The sequence below is a fragment of the Rana temporaria genome, chromosome 13 (genome assembly GCF_905171775.1).
Source record: "Rana temporaria chromosome 13, aRanTem1.1, whole genome shotgun sequence".
NCBI classification, from domain to species: domain Eukaryota; kingdom Metazoa; phylum Chordata; class Amphibia; order Anura; family Ranidae; genus Rana; species Rana temporaria.
Genome location: NC_053501.1, coordinates 46,934,548 through 46,957,888, shown reverse-complemented (window position 1 = coordinate 46,957,888; position 23,341 = coordinate 46,934,548). Strand labels below are relative to the sequence as shown.

At 40.0% G+C, this 23,341-nt stretch overlaps 1 long non-coding RNA gene across 2 annotated transcripts in view; it reads right to left on the bottom strand.

Annotated features, from left to right (window-relative positions):
- LOC120920933 overlaps positions 1–22,981 on the bottom strand; it is a 181,878-nt gene extending 158,897 nt beyond the window's left edge. For both annotated transcript variants that reach the window (XR_005744806.1, XR_005744805.1), the window contains exon 1: positions 22,654–22,981. This is a non-coding gene — a long non-coding RNA (uncharacterized LOC120920933). The remainder of the gene's footprint in view (positions 1–22,653) is intronic.
- Positions 22,982–23,341: the final 360 nt, after the last annotated feature.

Genomic DNA, 23,341 nt, shown 5'->3' with positions numbered 1-23,341 from the left:
TAATTTTTTTTTATTTTACTTCCCAATGTGCCGCCATTCTTCTTTGTTTCCTAAGCACCAAATCCAGCCCCAGGCCACAGTTTGGGGACTACCAATTTAAGACCTATTGCAGATTTGCTATCGCTTCCCTTGTGAGGGAGGGGAGAGAGAGGATCTAAAAACACGGACACCCATGTGTACAAGAATAGTCCAAATAAATTAAATGTTTGTTGAATTTTTTAATAAGCTATGTCATGGAAAAAGCTGCAATAGATTGAGTCTGCAGAAAATAAATCATGCAGAAAAGTAGATTTGGTATTATGATGTGCATAAAAAGTAAATGTGTGTGCACCATGTGACAATCTGTTTGATGGTCAGTCTGATAAGACAGAATATTAGCCGTTATGAAGCTTCCAAATCCTAAATTTAGTCACTTAGGGTACTGTAATTCACCACTATCTGTCCTGTATACATGCATTCTATGTAGTGCTACATTAAAAATGAAGTGAATGGCCCTGTGCAGTCATGAACAGTAAGGCCCAATTCACACAGGGCGAATCCGCTCAGTGGACTCCCGCTTAGCGGGGGATCAACGTAGTGATCTCCCGCTGAGCTAGCGATGACAGGAAGCTTTAACCCAATTTTTTGCAATACGGAATTGCATCACTTTAACTGACAATTGCGCGGTCGTGCAACACTGTACCCAAATCCTTTTTTTTATCCTATTTCTCTAAACAAGCTTTCTTTTGGCCGTATATGATCACCTCTGTATCCTTTAGTTTTTGCACTATAAACAAAATAGGACAGACAATTTTTAATATATATATATATATATATATATATATATATATATATATATATATATATATATATATATATATACACATATACACACACACACACACACATACATACATACATACATATACACACACACACACACACACCCACACTTCCTACTATAAAAACATATTCAATATAAATAAATATGTAAAAAAAAAAATACAATTTCTTCATCATTTTAGGCCAACATGTATTTATACATATATATATAGATATATATTTTTGGTACAAAAAAAATCCCAATAAACATATTGATTGGTTTGCGCAAAAGTTAAAGTGTCTACAAAACTTTGGGATATATTTATGGAATTTGCTTATTTTTATTTACTAGCAATGGTGGCGATCAGCCACTTATAGCAGGACTGCAATATTGTGATTGACAAATCAAACACTTGATGCTTTTTGGGAACCAGTGATACTAATACAGTGATCAGTGCTAAAAAATATGCTGTCACTGTACGAATGACACTGGCTGGGGAGGTGTTAACATCAGGGGCGAGCAAAGGGTTAACTGTGTGCCTAGCCAGTGCTTGTGTACTGTGGGGAGGTGCTTTTACTATGGGAAAGCATTGATCCCATGTCCCTGCTTTGCATGAACACAGGATCAATACCTTCCCTACTGACAGAACCACAATCTGCCGTGTTTACATGCAGATCGCCCATCTGGCTCTTTGTCTAATGATCGGCGGGTGCCGATGGACATAGAGTCCGCGGTACCCACAGATCAGCTCCTGCTGTGTATAATTACTAGGAACGTGATCCTGCGCAGCAGAGCCGCCTTGTTAGTATGTAATGCCATCGGCAATCGGTTAAGTAGCTTGATATATTTGTAAACAAATATTTTTACCGAGGAGAAATAAGTAGTCCCACATATGCGCAGTGTTTTTAAAGAGATGAAGTGTATTAAAGTATGTGGGACACAATTACAGCCAGGTAACTAGCATTTTAAGAAATAAGTCAGCAATGTTAGCCCCTGTATTTCTCCCATAACAGGTTTATATTAGTCAGCAACATACTTACTTCCACTTATAATAAACCATGTGGCTGCCTTTGCTTGTAAAGTGGAATAAAATATCAAGCCTTTATGACCGATTCCAATACATATACTTTAATTATGTTTTCAGGGTAAATAAAAGGCAAAACTTTTTCTTTAGTGTTGGACATAGTGAAGATAGATTAGAACACCTGTCAATTTTTATTGCGGTCTGTGCCCCAGTTAGGCAGATTCATCCTCTCGATTTGTCCTGTTTACCATTAGCATTGAAAGTAAAATAAAATCCTACATTTTGGGTTGTCCCAAAAAAGTAATAGAGGGGAAATCTTTCAATGGGCACACTAGTTCTGGTGGCCTGGGGGTCCCCAAAGGATTCCCTTATTTGCAGAGATTTCCTATCACTTCCTGTTTTGGCTATGGGACAGGAAGTGCAGATAAATCTGCCCAAAGGGACAAAGAGGGCAAAAAACTTAGACCAACGGGAGTTATAAACATCTTACGCTATCCAAAATGAAAGCGTTCTGCCTATAGTTTAAGTTATTCTAAAAATGCAGGCCATATTTTACTGAGTTTCCTATACAGGTGCCTATATTATAATATAACTCATCACCGGCATTGATTGGCACCACATCCCCTAATTAGAAGAATTCATAGAAAATGAAAATGGGATTTTTAATGTGCAATAACACAAAAATATATATACAAAAATAGAAATTATTTTTTCAGTAAATTTATATTTTTGTATATATATTTTTATGTTATTGCAGCTTAAAAAAAATCACATTTCCATTTTCTATATAAAAAAAAAGTGCCTATATTAGTTCAAATTTACTTTGGTTAGCATGTTAACTGCTAGCTTAAAGATTTTTCTGGACACACATTACAGTTTCCAATTGTCAAGCTATATCCAATTTTGGCATTTCAGTTCAAACCTAATGTCAGTATCATTTATAGTATAGTAAATTAATACATTAGGAAAATAGTCAAAATATAATAATAGCTTCCTTATAGTTTTGGAAAACGGCTGGATATAGAAAAAAGAGCCAACAGATTGTAATATTTACAAATTCAGAACAAGCAATAAAACACTTTAAAAAAACAGATTTTAATTTCTGTAGCTATATTCATTGCGGTGAACTTCATCTTGAAAGTTCACAACAGAAGCACTAAAATCTCAGCTATTTTCTGTGGAGGGCAGGTCTTGGCAGCCTTCTGATCCAAATATTCAGCAAGTGTAGCTAAGCTATTAGAGACCAACTGAATCCCAACTTTAGAGTCTTTTGTTGTGATCTTTGAGAATGACTTCACAGTACAAACACCTAGAGGTTTTTTTTTTAAAAGCAGGACGCCATGAAAATGTTTCTTTCTTCCAAGCAGTGGGGCTGAGCCCGCACTGCATGGATTAACGGCTTGTTTTGTCTAGGGGTGCACCCAGGGGCGGACTGACAACTCATGGGGGCCCTGGGCAATAGGAGATTATGGGGCCACACAGTATACACACACAATATACACACACCGAAAAGGTACTGGAGAGGCGGGGCAGCTATAATTTGGGGATTTTTTTTAAAACAGATTTTACATGCTGTCCCTGGTTTTACTGAGGCTGGCAAACCTGATTGGGGCCCCTAGTGGCATGGGGCCCTCGGGCAGTGCCCGAATGGTCAGTCCGCCCCTGGGCGCACCGAAATGCTATATTTACCTGATCTTTCGATTGTCTGGAAAAACACACTCAAATACATCCAGCGGTGGACTGTTCCTGGCGTCCTCACGTCCAGAGCCAGTCTATTTACAAGAGCCAGTTTATTCACAAGACCGCTAGCGTGTGGGCACAGCCCCACTGCATGGGAAAATAAAACAAACATTTTGTCTTTTGAGTTCTTCTTTAAAGCTATTTACTGCTTGTTAATATTTCAATATCTATTTCCTGGGAGCAGGTGCACTTAAGGATCATTAGAGATACATTGTATAATTCCTGACTCCCAATTGTTTAGATATTGATAGGTAGGTCTGCAACCTGAAGGGCAACTGATACTCGGGGCTTCTATCAGTGGGAGGCAGTTCAATTCCTAGCCAGGCATAATGGTTTGTATTTATGTTTGCTGGCTGGCTGCAAAGCCCCTACATGCCCCTATATTTCTATGCACATTGGCATTGACCCCACCTATTGTAAATAATCATAGAGCTGCATGATTGCACTAACCAGCATCTACAATTATATCTAATGTTGCACTATAAGCTAAAGTGGTTCTAAAGACAAAAGATGTTTTTACCCTAATGCATTCCTTGCTTTAAGGTAAAAATTATTCCACTTGTTGTACCGCTTCTCTCCCCCCCTCCTTAAAAATAAAATATTTTTTTATCACTTTTATTCCTATTACAAGGAATGTAAACATCCCTTGCAATAGGAATATGGCATGACAGGACCTCTTTACAGTGAGATATGGGGTCAATAAAAATAAAATAAAAAATCCTGTCACCGACTCACCGATCGCACAGGTGAGTCGGTAGAAGCACCGGAGGGTGGCTTGAAGGGGGAGGGGATGTCCCCTCTTGCCGCCTATAAGAACGGTCAAGCAGCGGAACAACTGCTTTGATCATTCTTATAGTGTAGGGAGTCGTCGTCCGGTTGAAAATGCCAATCTCTGAATGATGCCTGTAGCTGCAGGCATCAGATACACCACCACAAAGCCGAGGACGTTATATATAACGGCCAGCGGTTGGTAAGTGGTTAAAAGAGGGATTACAGAAAATGACATGCAGCATGTAGAAAGGTATATGGACTTATTAGATTTACAGGAGTAGATCCCTTTAAGAACTGTTGATTTGTCAAATATTTTAATAATATGAACTTTACTAAAAAGGAAACAAAGTTCAACTTAAAGGCGATAGCATATACTGGATAACTCAATAGAGACACCCAAGAAACAGCCAGCTTCATAAGCTCGAATTTTGAGTATAATGGGTCAGTAAGTAAATTGTATCACCTTGACTCGGAACCAACATGGTGCAACACAAACTGCTGCCACTAATAAAAACCAAACTATCCAAGAAGAGCACTGGTAATAAAATATACTGTTTAAAATGCAGAGGCACATGTACACATATCTCAGGCGCACTGTACAGTCCACTAGTGATAAGTCTTTTCTCTTCAGATGACCTGCAACACTCTAACTGCGTTCCACCTCCCCTAACATCAGTATAAGCTATTGTGTACAATGTGTGGCGATGTTTGTTAGTGGTGCTTGTACTTGTTTCTTGGCCTTTATCACTTACTGTAGTGACAGTGTGGCACACGTACAACTGTAAAATGCAATATGTACCCCGTTGTGTTTACATGGTTTCGTCCTGAGCTTGGGCGGGGCATAGATCCAATGCCATGCTCCACCTACAAGAATTCCAGTGAACAGCAAGTCTCTTTGTGATGGAAGGATATATGAACTGATGTATACATAAAGATGTACAATTATTTTAAGTCTTTGGGTAGATCCACAAAAAAAAAAAAAAAAAAAAAAAAAAAAAAAAATATTAAAAGTTCTATGTTCCTTAAAAAGCAATTCTATTATATGGGAGATAAACTTTATTTTGATACATAGATACAAGATATTGATTTTTCAAGAAATGAGTGATCTAATATTGTCATATATGGGATATTTGTCTATATAAAGTGCTCTTATTATGAGTCATGCTCACCTTGCCTGCTTTGCTTGTACAAAAAAAAAAAAAAGCTACAGTACGCCTAACCGTCCCATCATATCACATGCTTTATATTCATATTTATTTTCCTTTGTGTGTCACCATCCACAAATATGTACCTTTTTATGTTTTCACTTAATAACTGAATATAATTTATCTTCAACCCAGCTTTACCTTTTCAGTCCTTTTATTTATCATACTCTATTAAAAAATCACTTGATTTTTTATTGTGCACTTATGGCCTAAACAAAGGGATGGTACTATTTTGTGGATTTAATCAACATTGAAGTACAACTTGGCTGAGAATACATTACTCAGTGAAGCGGGACAGGGTTTGATATCTGGCCAGGGAGAATTTACCTTACCTTTGACACAAACTGAAGGTTTTTGGTTGTCACAGCAGATGTGGTATTAATGGAAATTTTAAAATTTCCATTAAATGCATCACCTCTGTATCCTGGGCTTTCACTCTTTTGTCCTACACCCTCCCTATATTCTTGTGACTCTCAATAGGAATAAACTTTGCTGGATTAAAACACCAAGTCACAGCTGCATCAAAAATGAAGGAGGATCTCTCTTTAAAACGTCACTGTAAGTTCTGTCTTCCATTAACATTCACACTTCTCACAACTCATTAGGGTACAGATCAGCATCACATTTTATTATTTTGCGTAGAAAGGTGTCTTTCTCTCTCACTGTATTGCTTCATTTATTTATTTTTTTAAATGCATTTTTAATGTTCTCAGTCAAGACAGCGTTAACCACATGGTCTCTAGCTACCAGTGATTGCTATAGAGTCCACTGTTATTTTAATAAATTGTGAGATGAGAGTATAAAAAAGCTTGCCCACCATGGGCATAAATAATAACCATCTCGTTCAGATCTATATACTAATAAATAAAAGATTAAAGTTTCTCTTTACCAAAGCAGTGTAGTCATTCACTAGGACTAGGATACCTAGAACAAAAAGATCACCAACAACTCAAAAGCCCACACTAAAGTTCCTACGGTTAAATCGAAGATTACTCTATATGTGAAAACTTGGCAAAACTAAGTATTGGCCTTACACATAGGAAGCTTTAAATCCACAGGACAGGTAATCTGTTACCATAGTAAAGCTGGCCATACACAAGTAGAATTTTATATGAAATTTTTCATTATAAGAACATTAATTCCATTTTCTAATCGTTAGTGGGGTCAAATCGACAGTCATTTTCGACCACAGTGTCAACAAAATTCAAAGAAGCAGGATGGAAATTTTCTTTCAATGCCACAAATTTCTAACAGTGTATTTTCCTTCAGGAAAGCCCATTTGTTGCAAAATTTAAATGTTAAAAGCAAACTGAATTTTAAAGTACTTTCAAATGACATTTTTCAAAAAGTAATTGAATGTATGGAAAATTGTCGTATGAATGTTTGTATAAATTCTGTAGAAACGTTCATTTGAAAATGTACTATCTATATATGGCCAGCGTTGGTTAAGGCAAGACTATCAAATATGGGTTAAGGAAATTGTTATACGATTAGTTGCCATCATGGATAATCTTATATTGCCACATTTCTGGTGATCACATGCTAGAGAAAAATGCATACATCATCTCAAACTTCGAACAATTGTTAAAGCTCTGTCACATGGCATACATTAAAGTGGAACTTTACCATAATAAGCACACTCGCACCTTATGGAACATGTATCTCCTAGTTTGCCGTCCTCCAGCACTAATAGGTATAAGCCCCATACACACTATCAGTTTTCCTACAGGTTTTTGTCTTCGGGTTTACCAAAACCATGACATGTAGTGCAAGGGCCTGCCTGATTGCATACGAATTGAAACTCTTAAAGTTTGACCTCATATTAGATGGTTTTGGTAAACCTGAAGACAAAAACCTGCAGGAAACCTGATGGTGTGTATGGGGCTAAAGGGTCCAGTTCTTCCCCACTCCCCTGCTTCTTTCAGAATCCATGGGCCGGATTCAGAGAGAAGCGCCTATCTTTAGGCGGGCGTAGCGTATCTCAGATACACTACGCCGCCGTAAGTTTGAGCAGCAAGTTGTATATTCACATAGAACTTGCGCTGAAACTTACGGCGGCGCAGTGTAACTGGGCCGGCGTAAGCCCGCCTAATTCAAAATAGGCTAGTTGGGGGCACGTACTATGTAAAATAGTAGTGACCCCACATTTTTTACGTTTTTAACGAACGGCGCATGCGCCGTCCATGGACGTATACCAGTGCGCATGCTCCAAATGACGTTGGCAAATAGTCATTGCTTTTCGTGAACGTAAATTACGTCCAGCCCTATTCGCGAACGACTTACGCAAATGACGTAAAAAAATTGGACGCGGGAACGACGTCCATACTTAACATTGCGTACGCCTCATAGAAGCAGGAGCAACGTTACGCCGGAAAAGCCTTACGCAAACTACGTAAAAAAATTCCGCCAGGCGCACGTATGTTTGTGAATCGGCGTATCTAGGTCATTTGCATATTCTATGCCGAAACCGACAGAAGCGCCACCTAGCGGCCAGCGTAAATATGCACCCTAAGATACGACGGCGTAGGAGGAGACTCACGCCAGTCGGATCTTAGCCTAATTTCAGCGTATCTTGCTTTCTGAATACAGAAAGAAGATACGCCGGCACAGTTTTAAATTTACGCGGCGTATCTATAGATACGCCGGCGTAAATTCTTGCTGAATCCGGCCCCATGTTTTTTTTTGGCCATTGGGTGTCCACTGCTGATGTAACCCCTTTAGATGCATGCAGAGATTGCATAATCCCCAGCCCCCTACTCTATTCTTGGTAAGCCCATGACAAATGTTTGTTGTAAAAAAAAATTATGCATGTCTCTATTGGCCAAAAGCTAACTTCTAGCAATTTTTTTTAGAGGCATTTTAATTGTGCCTTAAATATGACCTACATCTCTATGGATTCCAGGCCCAGACCTTTTTTCCACTTGTACAGTAATCCCCACCACCTGTGAAATGTGCCTTTAGGCCTGGTTCACACCTATACATTTTTTAGTGCATTTTCAGCCCATTTAACATGGTTTCCTATGGGTCATGTTCACATCTGTGCATTTCATGGAAAGAGCCAGGGACTTTTTTCAGTTTTTTGGTTCCATAGACTTTAATGGATCAAAAGCATGTATTGAAAAACGCAATATGCAAACTGCAACCTGCATAGGTGTGAATCTGGCCTTACTGTCCAGCAATGTGAAAGCCAACACAGGTACTTGTGGGCCTCACCAGCTGCCTACACCCTTTTAGGCAGCAAGTTAACTTTAAAAGGACCATGTGCTATTTAGATACAAATTGCATTTTATCTAATAGTCTGATCTGACATTACCCGAGTTCTCATATATGTTTGATTAATCTCATTACCAGGCTATGCACATCATAAAAGTGGGCAAACATTCCTTTGAAATACATCATCCTTAATTCTGAAGTTCCCTTTTTATATGATTTCCATTATTATACCACATAAAATCAGGGTAGGATAAAAAATAAAATAAAAAATCTATATCCATGGGGCCATTTTAATATAACCCTTCAAAAAATATTTGCCGACAACTGATACTTATTTACCAATGCTAAACATTTGGCATACATCTCAGATTACACATTTTTTAAAATATATATATATATATATATATATATATATATATATATATATATATATATATATATATATATATATATATATATAATGTACATTACAATAAGACCAAGTACAGAAAATCACTGCCACATCTTATCCAAAACATTAGCAAAGGTTATAGGTGTGAGTACGGTTTTAAATACCCCCCACACCACCACCAATATATTAACAGAAGCAAAAGAAACAAATTTCATCAATAATTCTTTAGTCAAATTGTTATGCGTGAGGCCTGCTTTAGATCAAGTAAAAAAAAAAAAGGAATTACAAATTGGCTTAAATGCAAGCTAATCTAGAACGTACAATGAAATGTTTTACGCAACAGTCTTCTTTTTATGCAAGATTAGGAAACAACCTCTTTGGAACTCCATAGCATATTGCATGAATTACATAGGTTTAGGGTCCTCATGCCCAACATACAGGGAGTGCAGAATTATTAGGCAAGTTGTATTTTTGAGGATTCATTTTATTATTGAACAACAACCATGTTCTCAATGAACCCAAAAAACTCATTAATATCAAAGCTGAATATTTTTGGAAGTAGTTTTTAGTGTTAGCTATTTTAGGGGGATATCTGTGTGTGCAGGTGACTATTACTGTGCATAATTATTAGGCAACTTAACAAAAAAAAATATATACTATATTTCAATTATTTATTTTTACCAGTGAAACCAATAGAACATCTCAACATTCACAAATATACATTTCTGACATTCAAAAACAAAACAAAAACAAATCAGTGACCAATATAGCCACCTTTCTTTGCAAGGACACTCAAAAGCCTGCCATCCATGGATTCTGTCAGTGTTTTGATCTGTTCACCATCAACATTGCGTGCAGCAGCAACCACAGCCTCCCAGACACTGTTCAGAGAGGTGTACTGTTTTCCCTCCTTGTAAATCTCACATTTGATGATGGACCACAGGTTCTCAATGGGGTTCAGATCAGGTGAACAAGGAGGCTATGTCATTAGTTTTTCTTCTTTTATACCCTTTCTTGCCAGCCACGCTGTGGAGTACTTGGACGCGTGTGATGGAGCATTGTCCTGCATGAAAATCATGTTTTTCTTGAAGGATGCAGACGTCTTCCTGTACCACTGCTTGAAGAAGGTGTCTTCCAGAAACTGGCAGTAGGACTGGGAGTTGAGCTTGACTCCATCCTCAACCCGAAAAGGCCCCACAAGCTCATCTTTGATGATACCAGCCCAAACCAGTACTCCACCTCCACCTTGCTGGCGTCTGAGTCGGACTGGAGCTCTCTGCCCTTTAGCAATCCAGCCACGGGCCCATCCATCTGGCCCATCAAGACTCACTCTCATTTCAGCAGTCCATAAAACCTTAGAAAAATCATTCTTGAGATATTTCTTGGCACAGTCTTGACGTTTCAGCTTGTGTGTCTTGTGCAATGGTCGTCGTTTTTCAGCCTTTCTTACCTTGGCCATGTCTCTGAGTATTGCACACCTTGTGCTTTTGGGCACTCCAGTGATGTTGCAGCTCTGAAATATGGCCAAACTGGTGGCAAGTGGCATCTTGGAAGCTGCACGCTTGACTTTTCTCAGTTCATGGGCAGGTTTTTTGCGCCTTGGTTTTTCCACACGCTTCTTGCGACCCTGTTGACTATTTTGAATGAAACGCTTGATTGTTCGATGATCACGCTTCAGAAGCTTTGTAATTTTAAGAGTGCTGCATCCCTCTGCAAGATATCTCACTATTTTTGACTTTTCTGAGCCTGTCAAGTCCTTCTTTTGACCCATTTTGCCAAAGGAAAGGAAGTTGCCTAATAATTATGCACACCTGATATAGGGTGTTGATGTCATTAGACCACACACCTTCTCATTACAGAGATGCACATCACCTAATATGCTTAATTGGTAGTAGGCTTTCGAGCCTATACAGCTTGGAGTAAGACAACATGCATAAAGAGGATGATGTGGTCAAAATACTAATTTGCCTAATAATTCTGCGCTCCCTGTAAAGCCCCCTGTGTGTTGGGCACTTTGCAGAGTAGCAGTGGGATGCTAGGATGCTCTCTGGTTTCCCACACCCAGCACTGAAATTAAGCCAGTACCATCAAGATCTCCGCCTAACAGTTGGCATATATCCCCAACATCATCACAGAGAAAGTGGCATGCGATCTGGTATGTAGACACTGAGGGGGGTTAAGGTGGGGTTTACAGCACTGAACACTAATGAACGGGGAGGCTAACATAACAGCACTGCCATACTACTGACCTAGAATGTGGGGCAGAAATAGAACAGCTCTACCACTGACCATCAAAGAAGGAGGGTTAGAAGCACTGCCTCTGACCATCAATGTATGGAATTGTTTAAGGAGGTTAACAGGATTGCTAATAACCACCAAAGCTGGGGGTTCTTATTGCAGTCATTGGCACCAGTGCAGGGGGTTATGTTTGTAGTTACTGGCACCAATGCTGAGGGTAATTATTACAGCCATTGATGTAAATGCTGAGGGTTATTATTGCATCCACTCACAGCAATGCACAGGGTTATTATTGTGGCCATGTACACCAATAAAGGGGGTTATTATTGCATCCACTGACACCAGTCCTGGGGTTAATATTACAACCATTTATACATACGAGTCATTATTGCTGCCACCAACACTGGGATTTATTTTACTCACACTTTCTCTTCAATATGTGTAAAAAATACAGCAGGACCAAAATTTTTAATGGACTGCCTGGACTGCAAGACACTTCAATACAATTATTAGCTGTTGACCACCACCAGTTTAATGGGATGAAAAAAATGTGTATATAAACATAGGTACACTCAAACAATTCGTAACCTAGAGAAAAGGTTTTTGATTTAACCAATTGCTATCCAGGGCATTTATTTTTAGTACACATGTAAGAAAAAAAATAAAAATAATAATCAATAAATAGTTTTCTAGAAAATTACTTAGAACTCCAAAACCTTGTCTGAAAGCAGAGGCCCCGGAGAAAAAAAAAAAGTGTGTTTTTTTTTCCCGTCACATGATACTTGTGCCACCTTTTATCAAATGCAAATTCATGTTCATTTTTTTAATTATTTTTATTTCATAATTTCTTTACACTTTTTAACATTTTTTCATTTAACTTTATTGCAATCACAAGAGGGCCAACACACCCCCTTTGTGATAGTTTTGGACAGATGGCAGGTACTCTATGGAGAGATCAGGAGTCTATTAGACCTCTAAGGTCTCTCCTGCCACACAAAGCAGCTAACAATCTGTAATGGGTTACCTGCTACCCTAACTGTTACATTCAGGGAATGACAGCTCTGAAACCGGAAGTGACAGAATAATTACTTTTGCGTTCATCCATCACAGATGAGATTGGGGAATGACTGTTCCTACTACTTCCTACTGCATGACTGAGTCCCAGGCTCCTGGTGGAATGGGAGAGCCCAAGAACCACCGCGGGTGCCTGTTAGGGGGGGGGGGGAGTTAATTTTGGTTTTGTCCACAAAATGGCCATCTATTCCAAGTGCACAAGGTTCTAAACAAATGATCTATGATTTTATAAATACTCCCCAGGAAAGACTTGACTAGTTTGTTAAACAGTCCACTATTTTTACCCCCTTCTTTATTTTGTTAACACAAAATTGATAGAAGTAACAAAGCCTGAAGAATATTACACGGTTTGTCTGGAAAATAAAACAAAAACTAAAATGGGGACGATACAATTTCTCAAGGGCTTATATGGTAATGAAAATCAGTTATTTATTAAAATAATAAAGAAAAAATATTTCTTTAATAAAATGTGGGTGCCATTTTTTTTAAGGAATATGTCTAGTGGGCCTAAATTTTGTCAGTGAATTTTTTTCTTAAGCTCCCACTGGCAAGGACTGCCATAAGTCATGTTTTACTGCAAATAAACAGAGGAAAAAAAGTGTCTGCTATGTTTTTTTGTGTCCATTTCCTTCTGCTACACAACAAGGTGTTCAGCCTGTATGTTCAGATTTCAAATTAGCAGTGCATGCAAAAATTGTCCCTCGCAGGACTTCTTCTGCACTGGATGCTGCCACTCGTCGAGGTTAAAAGAAGGCCAGACTCTTTCAATCCACATCCTGTGATCCAAGGCTGTCAGAGGCTCGGCCCCTGGGGGTGCATCGTCATGCCGGCCTGAATGCCGCAATGAGTGGAGTCATGGCATTATTTTCAAGACTACTCATGACCCCAAATGGCACAAAGACCCACAAAGCAAAAAGGTATGCATACCAACGTTTTATTTTTATATAAATAAAAAGTATATTAAACAAAATACCTGCGCTCTTTGTCAATATATATGATAAAATAAAGACTGTTGCACTCCAATACCTGAATTTGGGATATACAAAAACATATACCAAAAATAAATGCCCTCAAATCAATCAAGCATATGGTACAAAAATACCACAAGTGAATAAATATGTGAATATACAGGATCTCACAAAAGTGAGTACACCCCTCACATTTTTGTAAATACAGTGAAACCTCGAATTACGAGCATAATCCGTTCCAGGAGAATGCTCGTAACTTACAGTTTTGCTGAATAAAAAGGACATCAATAAGAAATAGTGCATGGCAGCAGCAGAGTTCTGACGCGTTTCGCAATAGTTTGCATCATCTGGGGTAGATGATCTACCCCAGATGATGCAAACTATTGCGAAACGCGTCAGGCTCTGCTGCTGCCATGCACTATTTCTTATTGATGTCCTTTTTATTCAGCAAAACTGTAAGTGTTTTTAACCGTTATTAAATCTCAACATTGTTACGGTATCACACTATGTGCCTTCGTTTTTCTTTATGCACTTTGGATACGGCCTGATCCTTTGAGAATTACCTCCAAGTTGCTGCCATTCCCCCCTGTGCTGGTTTACGTGAGGTCTTCAGGGTATCCTCCCAATCGTATATCCAGATCCGGTTGATGTGGTCTTCACCAACTTACATTCAGCTTGTATTGACCCTTTAAGCGTATGCTTATTTGGGTTCAATACCTCTGGTAAGCCTCCACTTCTGGTGGTGGTCATTTTCACAAATCATTTACTTTGATTCACCGTGGTGTTTGGAACCATTCACTTGATTACTCATCCATCAACAGTTTATTTTTAACTATCTACTGTCATTGATTTATTATATATGGACTTTTTCATTTGATTACACTGTCAATTGGTGTTAACACAGACTATTAGTACCATATCATCATCATTATTATTATTTTTAGCGCCACAAAATTGTTTTCTGTTTTTTCACTGCTTTCTTGTTTCACTGGATTGTTTGTGGCTGCTAAGTATTCGGATAGCGCAGATTTATTTTTGTTTTTTTATCAGTAGATAAGTCGACCTAACTCAGAATCTATGCAGACTTATGTTTAAGCGTATGCTCAAACAGAGATACACTTAAACATATCTAAGATTGCAAGATTTTGGATGGCCGCTAGGTGCCGCTTCCATTGCGGTCGGCGTAGAATATGTAAATGAGTTGATACGCCGATTCACGAACGTACGCCCGGCCGCCGCAGTCGATTTACGCCATTTCCGTAAGGCATTAGCAGGCCTAAAGTTATTCCATCTATTAGGTGGAACAACAATGTTAAAGTATGGCCGCCGTTCCCGCCGCAAGATTCAAATTTTTTACGTCGTTTGCGTAAGTCGTCCGCGAATCGGGATTTACGTAGTTTACGTCCACGTCGAAATCAATAGGCCCGTGCGGCGTACGTAGCCGCAATGCACACTGGAAAATGTAGGCGCCCGGCGCATGTGCAGTTAAAAAAAACGTAAAAAACGTGAGGTCAAGTCTCATTACCATCAAACACGCCCCCCTCCAAGACATTTGAATTTGGCGCCCTTACGCCCGCCCGCTTTAGGCTACGCCACCGTATATTAGCAGGCAAGTACATTGAGAATCATGTACTTGCCTAGCTAACTTACGGTGGCGTAGCCTAAACAGGCTAAGCTACGCCGCCGCAAGTTTAGGCACTTCTCTCTGAATCTACCTATTTGTTCCCGAGATTTGCCAAGGTTAGCCGAACGGCTCTGAACGGCGCCCCCCACCTCAGGCCAAATGTGGTACTGCACACCGCTTTGGCCTGAATTGTGCTAGTTTTGCAAGACAACACTCGCAAAACCGAGTTAGGATTTTTAAAAATACAGTGCTTGCATTGCGAAACGCTCATTAACCGCAATCCGAGGTTCCACTGTATTTTATTATATCTTTTCATGTGAAAACACTGAGAAATGGCACTTTGCTACAATGTAAAGTAGTGAGTGTGCAGCTTGTAGAACAGTGTAAAATCAGCTGCCCCCTTAAAATTACTCAACACACAGCCATTAATGTCTAAACTGCTGGCAACAAAAGGGAGTACACCCCTAAGTGTAAATGTCCAAATTGGGTGCAAATGGTCAATATTTTGTGTAGCCACCATTATTTTCCAGGACTGCCTTAACCCTCTTGAACATGGAGTTCACCAGAGCTTCACAGGTTGCTACTGGAATCCTCTTCCACTCCTCCATGATGACATCACAGAGCTGGTGGATGTTGGAGACCTTGCACTCCTCCACCTTCAATTTAAGGATGCCCCACAGATGCTCAATAGGGTTTAGATCTGGGGACATGCTTGGCCAGTCCATCACATTTACCCTCAGCTTCTTTAGCAAGGCAGTGGTCGTCTTGGAGGTGTGTTTGGGGTCGTTATGTTGGAATACTGCCCTGCAGCCCAGTCTCCGAAGGGTCATGCTCTGCTTCATTATGTCACAGTACATGTTGGCATTCATGGTTCCCTCAATGAACTGTAGCTCCCCAGTGCTGGCAGCACTCATACAGCCCCAGAACATGACACTCCCACCACAACGAACTTAGAGGTAACATGCAAAACCCAAAATCTAAACCAGCCGCTCCTTTGGGGGTAGTACTACATATATATTGTTTTAGAAGACACCCTATGGAATAAAACGGTGGTCTTTGCAACTTTTTATGTTACACGGTATTTGTGCAGCAATCAAACGTGTTTTTTTTTGGAAAGAAACTTTCATTCATTAAAAAAAAAAAACACTAAAGTTAGCACAAGTGATGCTTTACATATTTTCACAGGTTACATGTTTAGAGTTACAGAGGAGATCTAGTGCTAGAATTATTGCTCTCGCTCTAATGATTGTGGCGTATGTAACCTGTGTGTATCTGGCTCTGATACTAGCCAGTGTCTACCCAGCCACTGACTGGTATCTCTCCCCAGCCTGTCTCCACACAACCTCTCACCTACTGACCTATGGATAGGGGAAATCACTCCTGCACTGCAGTGCTATTGTGTTCTGCCAGTGAATACAATGATCAGTGTTGCTAACTATAGCTGGCAGCACTCATTGTTTTGGGAAAAACCTGACAGGCTGGTTGTACTCAAGTCGGTTAATAGGTGGACTTGTGCAAAACCAGCTAGCCCATACATAGATCGACTATGGCTGGTCTCTGCTTAAATGGACGTAATTTCAATCCATGTATGGCCCGCTTAACCACCTAAACATCCTATACATGGTGCCCACTGTCATACCCTCCACATTTCTCTCCTATACATAGTGCCCACTGTCATACACTCCTCTCCTGTACATACTGCCCACTGTCATATCCTCCCCACTCTTCTTCTGTACATACTGCTCATTGTCTTACCCTCCACATTCCTCTCCTGTACATACTGCTCAGTATCATACCCTCCACACTCATCTCATGTACATACTGCTCAGTATCATACTGTCCACACTCCTCTCCTGTACATACTGCTCGCTTTCATACCCTCCACATTCCTCTCCTGTACATACTGCCCACTTTCATAAACTCCTCTATAGTACATAGTGCCAGCTGTCATACCCTCCACACTCCTCTCCTGTACATACTGCCCACTGTCTTACCCGCCACCAGGGCCGCCATCAGGAATTATGGGGCCCCTTACACAGCTTCAGGCATGGGCCCCCTGGAGCAGAGAACCGGGGGGGGGGGTGCTGCCGCCATAAATTGAGAAGCGGGGGGGGGCTGCCGCGGATTGAGAAGCGGGGGGGGCCTTTACACAAAAACGAAGAAATAAAGAAAAAAATATATAAAAGAAGGGGGGTAGCCATCCGGGGCCCTGGGGACCTCTGGGCCCTTTAATAAAAATAAAAAATATATATACATTTTTTTTTTTTTTTTAAAGGGGGTTGCCATCTGGGGCCCTGGGGACCTTTAATAATATATATATATATATATATATATATATATATATATATATAAAAAGAAATTGCAAAAAAGGGGGGGTTGCCATCCAGGACCTCTGGGCCCTTTAATAAAAATGAAAAAAAGAAACCTCTGGGCCCTTTAATAATAAAAATATATATATATATATATATATATATATATATATATATATATATATATATATATATATATATATATATATATATATATATAAAAAATTTAAAATAAACATTTATGAAAAAAAGGGGGTTGCCATCCAGGGCCCTGGGGACCTCAGGGCCCTTTAATAATAATAATAATAATAATAATAATAATAATAATAATAATATATATATATACACAAAAATAAAAAAATAAACATTAAAAAAAAGTGGGGGTTTGCCACACATGGGGCCCTTTAATAATAATAATATATATATATATATATATATATATATATATATATATATATATATATATATATATATATATATATATATATATATATATATATATATATATATATATATATATATATATATATATATATATACAAAAAAATATATATTTAAAAAAAATATTTTTTTTTTTATAAAAAAAGGGGGGTTGCCATCCGGGGCCCTGGGGACCTCTGGGCCCTTTATTTATTATTATTATTATTATTATTATTATAATAATATATATATATATATATATGGGGACCTCCGGACCTCTAAAAAAAAAAATGGCTCTTTATTAAAAAATAAAATAAAAATATATATAAAAAATATTTTTTTTTTTATAAAAAATAAATAAAAAAACGGGGGTTGCCATCCGGGGCCTCCGGGCCCCTGGGGACCTCCGGACCTCTAAAAAAAAAAAATTTTTTAAGGGGGTTGCCATCCGGGCCCCTGGGGACCTCCGGGCCCCTTACAGGTGTAATGCCTGTACCCCCCTGATGGCGGCCCTGCCCGCCACACACATCTCATGTTCATACTGCAAAGTATCATATTGTCCACACTCCTCTCCTGTACATATTGCTCTCTGTCATACCCCTCACACTCCTCTCCTGTACATACTGCCCACTATCATACCATCCACACTCCTCTCTTGTACATACTGTAACCCAACCTTACCCTCCAAACTCCTCTCCTGTACATACTTCCAACTATCTTTCTCTCCTGTACATACTGCCCCATCATACTCTCCACACTCCTCTCCTGTACATACTGCCCACTGGCATACCCCCCACACTCCTTTCCTGTACATACTGCCCACTGGCATACCCCCACACTCCTCTGCTGTGCATACTGCCCACTGGCATACCCCCCACACTCCTCTCCTGTACATACTGCCCACTGTCATACTCTCCACACTCCTCTCCTGTACATACTGTCCACTGGCATACTCTCCGCACTCCTCTCCTATACATACTGTCCACTGTTAGACCCTCCACATTCCTCTCCCTCACCTGCACATACTTCCCACTTTTATACCATCCATACTCCTCCCCTAGGCCTCTTACCCATAAAAACAGTTCTTTAAAACTATACTGAATATCCTCAGTGTTACCAGCTCTAGAATGGACCCACTTTTGTTAGTTCAACTAAAGAAAATCTTCTCAGTCCTCATATTTGTTCTGTCCCATTATTAGTACTCATTTCATTTTGTGATTACTACTGTGATGTATAGAGGAACATAGGGGATCTCAGCTACTCTAAAATGTACCACTGGTAAAAAAAAAAAGTGTCCCTGAAAATATGTTTTACATTTTGGCAATTATGCACTGCCCAAGGGCCACCGGGTCAGTAGGGGGCCCCATTGAGAGGCTCCTGGGATCTGTGATATTAAATCGGTAGTAAACTTCGCTAACATTACTACTTTTTAGAGGCCCTGAGGTAGGTTATGCCACAACGTACAAGTATGCACAGCATATTAGCACATTAGGGTACACTTAAAATGTCAGACTGAGCTCTCCAGTGCTGCACTGTGATCAATCTGGGGCTGAAGCATTGCTGCGCATTGGTATGCATTTTTATGCGTTTAGTTGCATATAAAGGCAGCATGTATAGTGTGAACAGGACACATAGAAAACTATTTGTTCTCATTTACACTTGAGCATATGGTAGTCAGGTGATTTTCTTTTTTTCAGAAGTGATGTACCATACAATCATTTCTGGAGCAGGATCATGCACTTTTATCCCAGGAGACTTTAATTATGGGCGCACCTGAAAAATGTGGGTAGCACCCATTCTTACATGTCTTTTTCAGGTGCTCCCAATAAAGTCTATGGAGCCATAAACGCTCAATTCTGCTTAAAATAAAGCTCACATACTTTTTTAAGTCACTGCCCACTGAACACAACCCATTCAGCTGAACCAGGGTGCCCTGCAACCACCTGCAATGTGCACAATTGCTGAGTTTAAGGGCTTAAAACAGGAGTTGCATCCATCGCCTCCTTGCTGCCTGTCAAAGTTCTCTGAAGAGCAATCTGAACGCAGATCCCTCTTCAGAGAGCAGCACTATTGTAAATGAGCCCTTAGGCTGCATTTTCAATATATTCAGGTAGCACTTCTTGTGCCATATATTGTCAATAGCATTCCAAATGTGGCAAGCTGTGTGAAGCTCAGAAGTCCACATCTGCCCCCCCCCCCCCATGCAGCTTCATATTGCTGCATTTTTTTTTTTAAAGGGCAGGGACTTTCCCCAACATATACCATAAGTACACAGCAATCCAATCAAATTAATAAGTTGCTGTGTTCACACAAATGTGGCACGCAGGACCCGCAATAGTGAGAACTTATTCTTAGGCTCCTTTCACATTAGTGTGTCTCCAAAGTCGCACAATTTCCAGTGTGACTTTGATGCGACTTTTGGTGCGATTTTACATTCTATGGATCAAAGTCGCATCAAAGTAGTGCAGGCACCTCTTCAGTCACTCCACTTCTGTTGAGAAATAACAAGGATTTTAACAAACTTTGTTGCAGACTCCTACCTTTTGTTATTCTGAAGAAATCCCTGTATGTTTGTCTGGGTTTCCCCACCTTAAAATCCACGGCTATTGCCAGCAATGGCACCGCCTGAATCGGTACGACGCCGCATTGATTCCCAAAAGTAGTTCCTGCACTACCGGGGCGATTGGAATAAACATCTGTGCATGAACCCAGAGAGGTCTGTCAAATCGCCCTCCGAAGTTGGACTGCAATGCAGGTTTGAAATCGTGCGAGTTCAGCTGAACCCGCAGTCAGTGTGAACCTAGGCACCACGTGGTAAGGTAAGTTAATGGGAGTGGATTCTTAATTATCAAGCAGCTGCTGAATGTGACCCCTGTGTCTGCCACGCCTTTTGGCTATTTCTGTTCATATTGGAGAGGCATATTCATGTACATTGTGATAGGCTGCAAGCGGTTTTCTGTTTGTATGTTGGAGGATTTTCGCGGTATGAATATGGTTTACGTTCTTCCATCTCCTTCCGGGTTATATTCTTGTTTCCGATCATGCGTGGTTGTTTGTGTTTCGATTTTTTGCGGACGCATACTGTACTGAATTAAACAATTGTCGTTCGCTGGGCTATCGTCCAAGCAAAGTTTTCGTGTTTGTCCCTTCGGATATTGTTGGACGAACTGTCGTGATCGACTGTCAAAAGCTATGTACTAATGATAAGACTATCGTGCGATTAATCCGAAAGCAATTTTTATCATCCGATTATCTGATCGTGTGTACTAGAGGTTTCCTACTTGGAGTATCTTACCAAAAATAAATGTTTGTTGCAGGGGATGCCTGAAGGCTCCATTCACACCTGAGCAAATCGATTTACTGGCGTTTTTCTAAGCTTTTTTTGCAACTTTTTTTAAAGTGTTTTAGAAGTGTATTACAAGCGTTTTACAGCTTCAGGCGTTTTTGTTTAGCCAATAGAAAGCACTGGGGAGAGGGAAAGCAAACTAGGGGGTGGAGAGCTGCTCTTTCAGCATTTTACAAGCATTTGTCTGCTGAAGTCAGACATTTCTATTGAAGTCTATGAGGCCAAAAACGCTTGTAATCTGCCAAAAATAAGCTCATTTTTTTGAGCTTCAGGAGACAGAATGCTCAGATGTGAACAGGGGCCATTGAAATGAATAGGATTTCGCTTGTTGAAAAGATTAACTCATGTAGGATGGCATGTGGTTGCCATCATCCCTAAGACCCCATTCACACTGAACCGTTTTTATAGCGTTTTAGCGTTAAAAATAGCGCTATTAAAACGCTCTCCATGCATCTCAATGGGCCCTTTTACACTGAGTCTTGCAAGCAGCATCTTTGGAGCAGCTTTTGGGCGCTCCAAAAACGCCCCTCTCCATTGAAATGAATTGCTGTAAAAACGCCTTACCCTTTCACACTGAGGCACTACAAAAACGCCCTAAAACGTTAGGGTCTTAGCGGTGCTTTACCAGCACATTGGGATTGCAGATGTGGCTTCGCTCGAAAAACGCCCCAGTGCGAAAGGGGCCTTAGTCAATCAAAAACCTCAAAAGGGGGTGGGATTTTAAAGGCAACATTGACATTAAACTCAAAAGTTTATAAAAAATTATATAAATTTATTACATGTAATAAATACAATAGAAAAAATATCAGAAATTCTGAACGTCAAGAACGCGGTCACGTACAACACTACGACAAGCTGAGAAAAATGAGGTTCAATGATTCCGAGAATGCGTTGAATTGATTCCGAGCACGCGCAGGATTTTTGTGCATCGGAATTGCATACAGACAATCTTAATTTCCGACAATAACTTTTGTTTTTCGGAAAAATTGAGAACCAGCTCTCAAACATTTGTTGTCAGAAATTCTGACAGCAAATGTCCGATGGAGCCTACACACGGTCGGAATATCCGACCAAAAGCTCACATTGAACATTTGTTGTCAAATTCTGATCGTGTGTGTGTGGCATAAGTGTGATTTCCAAGCAACATATTTGCAATTTAAAGCCTCATATAATTTCATATGGCAAGCATGTCCTCCAGCCTTTGTGCAATGTTAAACAGAAGCTACAGGATTCATAAAATAATCTGAACCCATGGTATTTGTATTTCCCAGCACAGTAAAGAATGAAAAGAGGGATTTGCTAAAACACAAAAAGTTCCTATTTTGTACATTGTGACAGAAAGACCAAATGTTATAATATGAAAGGCTTATCAGAATATGTTCCCATATCACAGAGCCAAATATCAACCAGGAAGGAACTGACAAAAGCTGTGGTAATGGAATGTTTGAAGACCATGCCGCTTAGGCAAGAGTATTCCTGTCCTCTGGAGTGCCGCCCTACTAAATGCAACACATTCAAGTAATCTTACCTCAGCAGTGACATATAATACCACAGACAGTCCACAATGGCTCCTATAGACACCTGGCTGCTTTGGACTCCATCCCAGTGCTGTGTGTGAGGTAAATGGTCACATGGCTGGCCTCTACACAGCTGCTAGAAAGGCCTATAATGGGCTCTGATGGGGGCTAACTTGGTTCAAATGTGGAGTCAGAGTGGGGTGGTTCCCTATAGCAACCATTTATCTTCTTTCTTTAATTTTTTTCAGTATAACATCAAGCTCTTCCATTTTTATGGACAACCCTTTCAATTTTCCAGCTTTTTTTTTTTACTTCAGGTTACCTTAAGAACACTTTCACACTGCCAGCACCCGAAAAACGCTGGTAAAGCGCCGCTAAAATTAGCGGCACATTGCCGGCTTTTTTTGTCGCTAATAGAGCGCTTTTAACCCCCGCTAGCGGTCAAATTAAAGCGTTAAAAGCGACCCTTTGCAGGCACTTTTCATTGATTTTAATGTAAAGGGGGGCTTTAGGAGCGATGTATACAGCGCTCCTAAAGCGCCTCAAAGAAGCTGCTTGCAGTACTTTTTTTGACATCCTGCCAGCGCAGCGCCCCAGTGTGAAAGCACTTTGGGAGCCACATCGTAGAACTGATCATACCCTCCTGTCATGTCCGCTGACACCTGCCGCCATCCGATCAAATCCTGTCCACCAAAACAG